Source organism: Nycticebus coucang, chromosome 5, assembly GCF_027406575.1.
Source record: "Nycticebus coucang isolate mNycCou1 chromosome 5, mNycCou1.pri, whole genome shotgun sequence".
NCBI classification, from domain to species: domain Eukaryota; kingdom Metazoa; phylum Chordata; class Mammalia; order Primates; family Lorisidae; genus Nycticebus; species Nycticebus coucang.
Window position 1 is genome coordinate 60,807,743 of NC_069784.1, and position 12,706 is coordinate 60,820,448.

Sequence of the window (12,706 nt, forward strand, 5' to 3'; positions counted from 1 at the left end):
CTGCGTGGAGTCATGAGGAGCCACCCAGCCAGTAAATCAGTCTTGGAAGTTTTCTGCCTCCTTCCCCACCTTGCACCACTGTCACACCCAGTCACTGATAGCCCTGCAGTTGGCTGACCCAGTTGCATGTATTGAATTGGTGCTCCAGGAGTTTGCACCTGCCTGAATCACAAGGAAGTCTGCCAGGCCACTGCACTCTGCCTCTCTCTAGCACGAGAAGGTGAGGCCTAACAACCTCAGGCGCTTTATGAAGGTTGGGGGGTTTTCACTCAGGTCCAGTCTTGCCCCTGATTAATGTTACTGTCAGAACAGAACAGAACAACTCTGCAGTTCCCCTGCAGAAGAGAAGCTGAATTGAGTTCCAAATCAGCTTGTCTTTGCTCTTGTATTGTCTGTAGGCTGACGATCCCCTGAGGGCCAGGTGCGTCTTAGGTTTAGTAAAGCAGACCTCTGGGTCAGCCCCGCCCTGGGAGTTTCCCCGGTTTGCAAGTTGGAGTAGCCTCAGGCAAATCCTATACTCAGAGTCTCTGGTTGCCCAGGGAGACAGGGGGTGTGGCTTCAGAATATTCGGTAGTAAGCCGTATTGCTAGCAAAAGAGGGCTGCTGTTTTATGGCTCAGGCAACCGCTGCTCAGGTGTAGCTCCCTTCCAGCCAACCGTCCTCTCTCCGCTCCCATACCCCAGAGTCTGCACCGACCGGCTGCAGCCCAGCCGTGTCTACACCCCTCGAGTAATCACCCAAGCATCTGGAACCCTGGGGGACAGGCCTCCAGACCTTGGAGCCAGAGCAGTGGGGAGTGCGGGGAGCGCTGGGAGCCTGGGGTTGCGGGCAGAGAACACACACAGCTTTACACAGTTTTATTCCTGGCTGTATTGTCACCAAAAGACGGCTGTCGCACTGTGCCTCAGGGAACTGCCACTTCAGTGTGGTCCACTCTCCACCGACCGGGACTGGCCTCCAGACCTCAGTGTGAGTAAAGGGGAGCGCTTGGAGCTCAGAATTCCAGGTAGAGACTATATACAGTTTATACAGTTTTATGCCTGGCAGGAGGACGCCATGGCACCCTAGTAGGGGAGGTAGGTCCAGTTTATAGAGGGTCTCTCCCATGGAGTGTAGTGGGAGGACCTTTGAACTCTGCCCGATTGTTTGTGGAGCACTCAGATCCGTTCTCATGGGGGAGGGGACTCCCATCCGCTTGGTGATAGATTTTGTACCTTTTGTTTGTATCATTGTGGTCGCAGCTCACCTCAGTGGGGTTGACATGCCTTCTTCAACCTTCTCTCTTAGTGCAGCTCAAATCCACCAGGTTACTTGCTGAATTTTTGTCCTTTAACTCTCCTACTGGACTGGAGGCTCTGTGGAAAGCTGGCTTCAGTCAGCCATCTTGTCTCCTCCTTCCTAGCAGATAATTTCTAATGGCTCTTCTAGTTCTTTTCTTGATGGAATATAGAGAATGCTCTGCTCTCTTTCTTCGCATTGACCTAATTTCTTTCCCCCAGTGCTAACTGTGAACTGTTTCGGTGTTCTTGGACTTGGCACTCAGTTGAAATGCCTTGGGGAGAGCTTGAGCAGGAGTGTGGAGAACTTTGGGCATTGTCTGGGGCCCCAGACTGAGCCACTGAGCTGGGCGCAGGAAGCCATTGTGAAAGCAATTTTTTGAATTTCTGAGGAGTCTGTTGTTATTTCGTCTTTGTCATTTCTGATTGATGAGATTAGAGATTTTACTCTTTTTTTCCTGATTAGGTTGGCCAAAGGTTTATATATTTTATTGACGTTTTCGAAAAAACAACTTTTTGATTTATTGATCTCTTGTATGATTCTTTTGTTTTCGATTTCATTTAATTCTGCTCTAATTTTGGTTATTTCTTTTCTACTACTGGGTTTGGGGTTGGAATGTTCTTCCTTTTCCATTTTCTTGAGATGTCCCATTAAGTTGTTAACTGCCTCTCTTTCCATTCTCTTGAGGAAGGCCTGCAGTGCTATAAATTTCCCTCTTAGGACTACCTTTGTGGTATCCCAGAGGTTCTGATAATTCGTGTCTTCATTGTCGTTCTGTTCCAAAAATTTGGCAATTTCCTTCTTGATCTCATCTCTGACCCAGCTATCATTCAGCATAAGGTTATTTAACTTCCATGTTTTTGTATGAGTATGCAGATTCCTGTTGTTACTGAGCTCAACTTTTATTCCATGGTGGTCCGAGAAGATGCAAGGAATAATTTCTATTGCTTTAAATTTACTGAGGTTAGACTTGTGACCTAAGATGTGATTGATTTTGGAGTAAGATTCGTGGGCTGATGAGAAGTATGTGTATTCAGTTTTGGGGGGATGAAATGTTCTGTAGATGTTTTCTAAATCCAAATGTTGGATGGTAAGGTTTAAATCTAAAATTTCTTTGCTCAGCTTTTTGTTGGAGAATCCATCCAACACTGCCAAAGGAGTGTTGAAATCTCTGACTATTATGGAGCTGTAGGAAATCGAGTAGAGTTTCTCTTATAAATTGAGGTGCATTCTGGTTGGGTGCATAGATATTAATAATTGAAATCTCATCATATTGAGTATTACCATTAACAAATACGAAGTGACCATTTTTATCCTTCCTTACTTTTGTTGGTTTAAAGCCTATTGTATCTGCAAATAAAATTTCAACACCTGCTTTTTTCTGATTACCATTTGCCTGAAATATGGATGACCATCCTTTCACCCTGAGTCTATATTTGTCTTTTAAGTTAAGATGTTATTCTAGTGTGCAACAAATATCTGGCCTGAGTTTTGTATCCGGTCAGCTAACCTATGCCTCTTTAGAGGACAGTTTAAGCCATTCACATTAATGGAGAATATTGATAAGTCTTGTAAAATTTTGGGTATCGAGTTTTTCAAAAGTCCAGTGGACATTTTTAATCCTTTCACCAGCGTGGAAGTTGGAGTTTGATCAAAGTTTCTGAGTGTGTTTTCTCTTGTGGTAGAGGGTTGTGTTGGTCGTTATGGAGGATAGGTCTGAGGATATCCTGAAGAGCTGGTTTGGTTATGGCAAATTTCTTCAACATATTAATGTCATTAATTATTTAATTTCTCCATCATAAATGAAACTCAGTTTAGCTGGATACAGGATCCTGGGTTGAAAGTTATTTTGCTTTAGGAGATTAAAAGTCGATGATCACCCTCTTCTGGTTTGGAAAGTTTCAGCAGAGAGATCTGCAGTCAGTCTAATGTTCTTCGCTTTGTAGGTAATGGCTTTCTTACATCTGGCTGCTTTGAGAATCATCTCCTTCATGTTAACTTTAGTGAAGTTAAATATGATATGCCTGGGGGATGTCTTATTGAGGTTGAGTCGTGCTGGGGTTCTGAAGCTGTCTGCTATCTGAATTTCAGAATCTCTAGGCATGTCTGGAAAATTCTCTTTCATAATTTCATGGAGAAGAGCCTCTGTCCCTAGCAAGGCCACTTCATCGGTTTCAGGGATTTCCAATGAGTTGGATATTAGCCTTCTTCGAATTATCCCAGAGCTCTCTGAGAGAATGATCCATTTTTGTTCTCCATTTGTCTTCCTCTTTGAGAGTTTGGGAGCATTCAAAGGCTTTGTCTTCCATGTCAGAGATCCTTTCTTCTGCTTGGTCCACTCTGTTACTGAGGGATTCCACTGTATTTTTCAGATCGTTGAAGGTTGAAAATTCTTGCTTCAGTGTTTCTAAGTCTCTGGTGGTTTTGTCTTTAAATTTGTTAAATTCTTGAGACAACTTTTGAATTTCTCCTCTAATTCCTAATTCCATTTTGTTAATCTTGTTTGCCATCCAAATTCTGAATTCGACTTCTGACATCTCAGCCAGTTGTTTGTGAATGGGATCTTCAATTACATCTGTCATATCTTTCCTTGGGGTGCGTTGATCTATTCTGGTTATTCGTGTTACCAGAGTTTTTCTGCTGATTCCGCTCCATGATTGTTTTACTCCCTTTAATTTTTCCCCTGGAGCTTTGTCAAGGACCCGTACACTGCTGTGGCCTGAGAAACTGGGGCCCTGTTTGGTTTGGTCGTGCTAAGTGGTTCTGTCTTGTTTTCAGCTGGTTTCTGTTCAACCCTAGTGAAACAGTTACTCTGGGTTGAAGTCTCAGCTGTACAGAAATACCAGCAATTAGGTCACCCCACCCACCAGGCAACAATTGGAAAAGGAAAATCAAACCTTCCTACAACCACACACCCAGGGCACCACCTGGATAGTCCCCAGGCGATTGGCTCAGTTCAAAAGGTTCAAATCAATTGTGTTAGTCAGCACCTGTCTCTGGTGGGAGAGTTTAAGAGGTCTCTGGGAACTAGGTCTCTGGTGACTAGTCTAATATGGCTTGCTCCAGTGCTCCGTGGAGTCAAGAGGAGCCACCCAGCAATTAGATCAGTCTTGGAAGGTTGATGCCTCCTTCCCCACCTTGCACCTCTGTCACACCCAGTTGCTGCTAGCCCCGCAGGGCTGTGGCCCAGTCAGTTGTCTGCAGTGAGCAGATACACCAGAGGTTTGTACCTGCCTAAATCACAGGGAAGTCTTTATCTGGTCTTCCAGGCTGCTGCTCTCTGCCTCTATCCAGCAGGGGGTGGTGAGGCCTGTCAACCTCGGGCACTTGATGGAGGCTGCGGGTGTTCACTCAGTTCCAGCCCCACCCTTGGTTTATGTTAGTGGCTGAATGGAACAACCCTGTGGGAGTTTGTTTCTGATCCTGCTAAATTCCTCTGCAGAGGTGAGACCTATTTGAGTTCCCAGAACCTGTGCCTCAGGCCCTGTCTTTACTCCTGCAGGTTTATATTTGTAGCACAATTAGTTGTCAGGTGTAGCCTCTTGGCCTCCTTTGTCTATAGGCTGATGATCGCCTGAGGGCCGGGTGCGTCATAGGCTCAGTAAAGCGGTCCTCTGGATCAGGCTGACCCGGGGAGTTTCCCGGCTCTGCGGGTGTGTTTTCTAGTCCCCATGTTCCACCCAGGCCAGTATTGCCTCAGGCAAACCCTTTACTCACGGGGCCTATGTTTCAGTCCCAGGTCTGTTCTGTGGTGGTTGCTGTCTGAGAAGATGCCCGACTTCATCTGGTTGCCCAGGGAGACAGGAGGAGTGGCTACGGGATATTTGGGGGTGGGCCTTTTTATTGCTAAAGTTGGCTGCTGCTCTGCACCTCAGGGCACCACCACTCCAGCGTGATTCCCTCCTAGTTGTCGTCTCCTCACTCCTGTGCTGCAGAATCAGCACTGTCCAGCTGCAGTTCAGGTCCTGTCTGCACCTCTCGAGAAATCACCCAAGAATCCGGACTCCTGGAGGGCAGGCCTGCCGACCTCAGAGTGAGAGTGGAGGGGAGTGCTGGGAGCTCAGAGTTGCAGGTCATAACACCAAGCTCACTGAGAGCAAATGAGCAAATAAACAGATGAAAAGGCTACCAGACACACGAGCCCATGGATACAGAAACAGACGGAGACACATAGACATGCAGACAACACCCACAACAACAGCAACATAAAAACAACTGCAATAAAAATAGTGATAATCGTAAAATAATTGATTAAAAAAACAAAAAACAAAAACAGAAAAAAGTTGTGTTTGTAGAAAAGTTAAAAGAGAAGAATGGACAAATTAAAATTAGAAAAAATAGAAATAGCCCCTAGGTAGCTTCAGGATGGGGACTAGTCACAGAAGTGATCAAAGCATCGCTAGAGGGTTGGAACTTTTTAGTCCCATGTCTCAACCTCGGAGGGGCTGAAGGCTTTGGTGATCATCAATAGCCAGTGATTTAGTCAATCATGCTTACCTTATAAACCTTCCATAAAACCTCAAAAGGACCGGGTTTGTGGAGCTTCCAGATAGCTGAACATGTGGAGTTTTCTGTAGGGTGGAGTGCCCACAGAGGGCTGGAAGCTCTGTGCCCCTTCACATAGAACTTGCCCTAGGTATCTCTTCAGTTTTATCCTTTGTAATTTACTTTATAATAAAACAGTAAATGTAAGGCAAAAAAAAAAAATAGAAATAAAAAATATATCTATATAAAAAGTAATAATAAAAAATTAACAAAAGCTGCTCCTAGAAAATGGTGAGGAAAAAAACAGAACAAAACAAAAAAAAAAGAAAAGAAAAGGCACCAACTACAAAAATATTATTCTTGTATGTAGAAATATACATATATACATCTATATGTATGATGTAGGGATCAACTTTCGTAGGAATATATTCATAAAGCAATATACTTTCTGGACACCAGGTGGCGCTGTGAGTGGTTCCCAGGCTGATACCTGATTCACAGTTTATACTGTTACCATGGTTAACACCTTCCATGGCCAATTGCCGTTTTGGAGTTTCTGTAAAAGTTTGTCACATATGTATTTTGTAACCTTGGCTGTTCTACTACAGACAGCACTCGTGACCGACCTTCCCACTCAGTGCAGGAGTCCACGCTTCTTAAATCTTTCCACTCTGCTCCCAGGTTCTCCTGCAAACTGGCGACTGCAATCGGCTGTGGGGGAGGATGCTGCTGGGTTCCCGCAGGTGCTGGCGGGTGCACGGCTGAAGTGGCTATAGCCGGTTCCCACAGCTGGAGCGCTCGGGGACCTTATTCTGAGTTTTATGGTTCAGTTTCCCTTTTGGATTGGGACCCACCAGTTTACCTCGCAGCCTGAACCACCAATCCCCTCCAACATTCTCCCCCAGGAATGCTCCGGCTCCCGGTCTGGGAGAAGTCGCTGCCCTTTTGAGTAGTTCAAAATGTCTGTTTCCCAGGCGGGATCCCTTCCTTTCAATTGTCCAACAGGTTGCCCAGCTCTCTGTGGTTTTGAGTGGCTCTCCTTTCGGATGCCTCCCTCAGTTCAGGAATAAATATTCCTCAGTTGGGTTTTGTCAGCATTTGCAAGCTGCTGTCCTCCGTAAGGGAGGGGCCTGCTGGTCAGTATGGCCAAGCAGGGAAGAATCTCTACAACAGAGTCTGCGGTTTTAAATTACCCCTCATACCTAGCAATCCGCCAGTTCGCTGAGCATCTCAAGCTGTCCGTCCACACTAATAATCCACACACGGGGAAGGTCCAGACCCCCTTTCCTCTCACCTGATGGCTTGGGAGAGGTGGGCTACACGTCCATCCTGTCTGCCATCATGCTCTGCCCCCAAGGTCGTCCACATATATTTCTTTCTTTCTTTCTTTCTTTCTTTTTTTTGTGATTTTTTTTTTGGCCGGGGCTGGGTTTGAACCCGCCACCTCCAGCATATGGGACCTGCGCCCTACTCCTTGAGCCACAGGCACCACCCATTTCTTTCTTTTTTTTTTTTTTTTGAGACAGAGTCTCACTTTGTCACCCTTGGTAGAGTACCATGGCGTCATAGCTCACAGCAACCTCAAACTCTTGGGCTTAAGTGATCCTCGTACCTCAGCCTCCCTAGTAGCTGGGACTTCAGATGCCCACCACAACACCCAGCTATTTTTAGAGACTGGATCTCACTCTAGCTCAGGCAGATCTCAAACTCCTGAGCTCAGGCGATCCACCCGCCTCAGCCTCTCAGAGTGCTAGCATATGTATTCATTCTTGGTGCAGATTTTTATGCAGTTCTTATTTTCTGCTTTACTCAGAGTTTAATCTTTTTTCACATTAAATTATACCCTATATTGGACTTTTTGACAAATGAGTTCAAGTTAATGCATCACATTAATATACTACAGTTAAAAAATTATTTCCTAGTTGGCTATTTATAGTTTTTCACCATTTTGAATAATGAAATCATTTTGAAATTTTCTGGAATCATTTATATTTCATATCCTTCCCTACCTTGTTTTAGATAAAGTCCCAGGAGTGGGCTTATTAGGTCAAAGGAAGAAATGGTCTTAAGACTCTAACACAGCTACTGAACTTTACTCACAGAATGCACATTCACAGAATTTGAGGGTATTGGTTTGCCACAGCTTCCCTAATTCTGAGCATTATTATTTAAATACTAATTTTGCAACCTAATAGGTGAAGTTATAATCAGTATTTCCATTCACGTTTGGTTATCAGTAAAGATAATTGTTTGCCCTGATAATGTTTAGTCCTCAGTGGTACTTCTCTTTGGCATCACCTGCTCACATACTTTATCTAATTGCTTGGGGAGGCTCAATATTTTTTTTGGATTTTTACAGAATTTTTTAGATTTTAGGTTAATATGAGGGTACAGATGATTGGGTGACATTGTTGCATTTGTTAGGTAGAGGCTAAGTTGGAGCTGTGCCCCTCACCCAGGAGGTGTGCCATATAACCCTACAGTGTGCACATTAGGTGGGGATTTACCAATCTCCTCCCCTCCACTTGAGTTTGTGTTTTTCTCTCATGTGGGCATGTATTGTTCATCTACTGGTTTCATATTAGTATTGAGTACATTGAATACTTGCTTTTCCATTCTTATGATAATTTACTAAGAATGTTGTCCGGGGCGGTGCCTTTGGCTCAAAGGAGTAGGCGCCAACCCCATATGCCGGAGGTGGCGGGTTGAAACCCAGCCCTGGCCAAAAACCACAAAAAAAAGAAAAAAAAAAAGAATGTTCTCCAACCCTAACCAGGTAAATACAAAAGATGTAAAGTCTCCATCTTTTTCTGGCTGAATGGTGCTCCATGGTGTGCATATACCACTGTTTATTAATACATTCATGTGTTGATGGGCACTTGGGTTGATTATACATTTTGGTGATTGTGAATCGAAAGCTCAATGTTTTTAATTCGTACTTGCTCTTTATATGCTGTAGATATTTATTGGTCTTTTTAAATGATTTATTGGTATTTTTGATGGAATCATTCCTCCTCCCATGATGGAGTTTGGGTGACCCTGGGAGGCAGATAGGCCCACATCAGTATCCATCCTGGCCTTTTGCTAGTTGGATGACCTTGGGCAAGTCCCTTCAACTCTCTAAGCCTTTGTTTCTTCTTTCATTAAATGAGGATCGTCCACTCCTCATTGGGCCATTATAAGGTCTAAGAAAAAAAAAAATCAAAACATCTTTCTGGGCGGCGCCTGTGGCTCAGTCAGTAAGGCGCCGGCCCCATATACCGAGGGTGGCGGGTTCAAACCCAGCCCCGGCCAAACTGCAACCAAAAAATAGCCGGGCGTTGTGGCGGGCGCCTGTAGTCCCAGCTGCTTGGGAGGCTGAGGCAGGAGAATCGCTTAAGCCCAGGAGTTGGAGGTTGCTGTGAGCTGTGTGAGGCCACAGCACTCTACAGAGGGCCATAAAGTGAGACTCTGTCTCTACAAAAAAAAAAAAAACATCTTTCAGAGTACCCAGAGCAGTACCTGAGTTCTGGGGTCTTTTGACTGAAACTTAGGACAATGTGGCAGGCACTCTGAAAGTCAGAGCAGCTCTTTGTTCTTCTAACTCTACTGAGTACCTGCTGTGTGCCAGGGATTCATGTTCAGGGCGGCCAATGCAAGTTTATCTGGTTTCTGGCCATCTGGTACCCCCCATCCCCCACCCACCCCCCACTCACCCTGCCATGTTGACACTTGCTATTTGCTCTGGAATCTGGCCCCTGTGAGTTCTGGGCAAAGGCTGAGTATAGAGAGTGCTCAAGGGCATCTCCTATTGGTGAAATGCCTCCCCAGTGTTTGAGAGGACAGTGACCCCAGAGAAGCAGTGGATACACACTTGCATTCTGCTAGCTTCATTTTTCAGTTGAAAACTCAAGGGAAAAGCCTGTACTCCCTCCCCCCCCAAAAAGTGAAAAAGTGTGAATGCTATATCCTGGAGGCCCTAGGTCCCAGGTGCCCATCTCGAAAAGGAGACCCTCTCGTGTGCCTCCAGAAACAGGCAGCTTCATTGTTATCTATCCCCCAAAAGGAAGTTCCTCAACCAGGCTGGAGAACACTTCGAAAGCAACGGGAAACAGTTCCTTTCCTGTATCTGAGTTTCCTCGCATTGCATGCTGGTTATTCTGTCCCAGCCAGAATCTTGATCTTGTCAAGGAGCCAGAATTGTGATCGGAGGTGACAGAGTCTGAAGTCTTCCGCAGCCTGGTGGTAGCTCAGGCAAAATCTCAAAATGGAAAGAGAAGAGCAAGAGGCTGTGCTGTGGAGCACTGAGGGCAGGTCCCCCCACAGCTTCTCCCCACTGTCAGAAAGGGCCAGCCCCACCCCTGGATCTCAGTCCCACACTGAAGCAGGAGCCCCTTCAGCCTGGGGGGGTCGCAGACCCAGGTGCCCCCAAACACCCTGTAGACCGTCCCCAGTAGCAGATGAGTTTGCAAACTGATTTCCTTCCCAGTCTCTTCTCCTTCACTTTTCTTTCTGGTCTACTGTGCAGGTGGGGTCAGCAGTGCAGAGACACAGGCTTCTGTGTCTCCTTCCACACTCCAAAGGGGCTGCTTCATGGTTCCCCATCAGGTAGCCATGCAGAACACACACAGAGCACCCAATGCTGCCAAGTTTAGGAGTCTGCCTCTATCCCTACCCCCAGTTAAGGAGTCAGCCTCTATCCCTACCCCCGGATAAGGAGTCTGCCTCTATCCCTACCCCAGGTTAAGGAAGTCTGCCTCTATCCCTACCCCAGGTTAAGGAAGTCTGCCTCTATCCCTACTCCAGGTTAAGGAATCAGCCTCTATCCCTACCCCGGGTTAAGGAGTCGGCCTCCATTCCTAGCCCGGGTTAAGGAAGTCTGCCTCTATCCCTATCTTTAAGAGCATGGTTTAAAATATGATGGGCATTAGGGAATTTTATTAAAAGCCTTTTCTCTCATTTATTTTGATGTTACTAGGTTCTTTTTCAGATACATAATTTTCAGTAATTAGTAAATTAAGTGATTTACTCAAATTACTAATATTCAGTAATTAGTAGTTTTAATAAGTTTTAGTTCCGTACTGAAATCTGAGTCCCTGTGGGTGTGTGTCTGTTGTTGTCTGCCAGTTCTTGCACTTAGATACTCAGAATATCTTTATACAGGGTGGACGTAGAGTTCAGGTGCAATTTAAATTTGTTTACTATTGTCCTAAAAAGGGTGGACATAAACAAATATATAGTCATGTATAAAATATATAAAATATGACTATATTTCTATATATAGTTATATAAATAAATTTATATATTTGCATATATGTATATAAATTTATATATATATATATATATATATGACTACAGTGTTCACTGTTGTATTACCATGCCTGGCTGGCATGGAGTAGGTGCTCAGGAAATATATATTTTTTAATTAAAATAATTTAAGGCTCAGTGCCTATAGCTCAGTGGGTAGTGTGCCAGCCATATACACCGGGGCTAGCGGGTTCAAACCCAGCCCAGGTCTGCTAAACAACAATGACAACTGCAACAAAAAAATAGCCGGGCATTGTGGTGGGTGCCTGTAATCACAGCTACTTGGGAAGCTGAGGCAAGAGAATCACTTAAGCCCAAGAGTTTGAGGTTGCTGTGAGCTGTGATGCCACAGTACCCTACTGAGGGAGAGACTCTGGAGCGAGAGTGAGATTCTGTCATAGTGGGTCATAGTTAGACTCTATCTCAATTAAAAAAAAATTTAAATGACAAAATACATATAACATAAAATTTACCCCCCTAACCATTTTTAAGTACACACTTCAGTTGGTAGTGCTAAGGGCATTCACAGTGCTAAGCAACCAGTCCATGGCACTCTCTAAATCTGGCCAAATTGAAACTCTACACCCGTTAAATTTTAACCCAACATCCTTTCTCCTGGCTCCCAGCAACCCCTGGTCTACCTTCTATCTCTGAGTTTGGCTATGCTAGATACCTCAGATAAGTGGAATCATATAGTGTTTATCTTGTGTAACTGGTTTATTTCACCTAGCGGAATGTTCTCAAGGGTCATTCATACAGTAGCATGTGTCAGAATTTCCTTCCTTTTTAAGGCTGGATAATATTTGATTGTACGAATAGACCGTGTTTTGTTTAGTCATCTGTCAGTGGACACCTGGCTTGCTTCCGTCTTTGGCTATTGTGAATAATGCTGCTAGGAATAGCAGTATGTAAATATGTGTATGAGATCCTGATTTTAATTTTTTGGGTATGTACTCAGAAATGGAATTGCTGGGTTCCTTGGTAATTCTATTTTTACCTTTTTTGATGAGCCACCATACTGTTTTCCATAACCGCTGCTCCATTTTACGTTCCCACCAACAGTGCACCAGGGTTCTAATTTCTCCATCTCCTCACCAACAGTTGCTATTTTCAGTTTTCACGGTAGCCACCCTCATGAGTCTGAGGTGGCATCTCAGTGTGGTTTTGATTTGCATTCCCCTAGTGATGGGTGAGCTCTGTGTGTGCTGCTTGGCCATTTGTGTATCTTCTCTGGAGAAAGGTCTATTCAAGTCCTTTGACAGTTTGCGTCAGGTTGTTTGTTTCATTGTTGCTGCATTGTGGTCCATCTTTATATGTTCTGAAGGCCACTCCTTATCAGATATGTGGTTTGCAAATATTTTCTCTCATAGCACAGGTTACATTTGCACTCTGTTAATAGTGTCCTTTATCTGATTTGTTCATTTTTCTCTTTTGTTTCTTGTGCCTTTGGTGTCATGGGCTCATCGAGCATGTATTAAGATCGGTTGTTTGAAAGCTTTTGTCCAGTATGTCAAAGGCTTTAGGGTCTGTTCCTGAGGATGTATTTTCATTATATGCCATTATGTTCTTTCAATAGAGTCAACTACTTCTCTGTCTCTGCAGACTTCCTCTTTGCAGGGAAGACTGTCACACATCAGCCCAGCATAAAGGCTCAGGG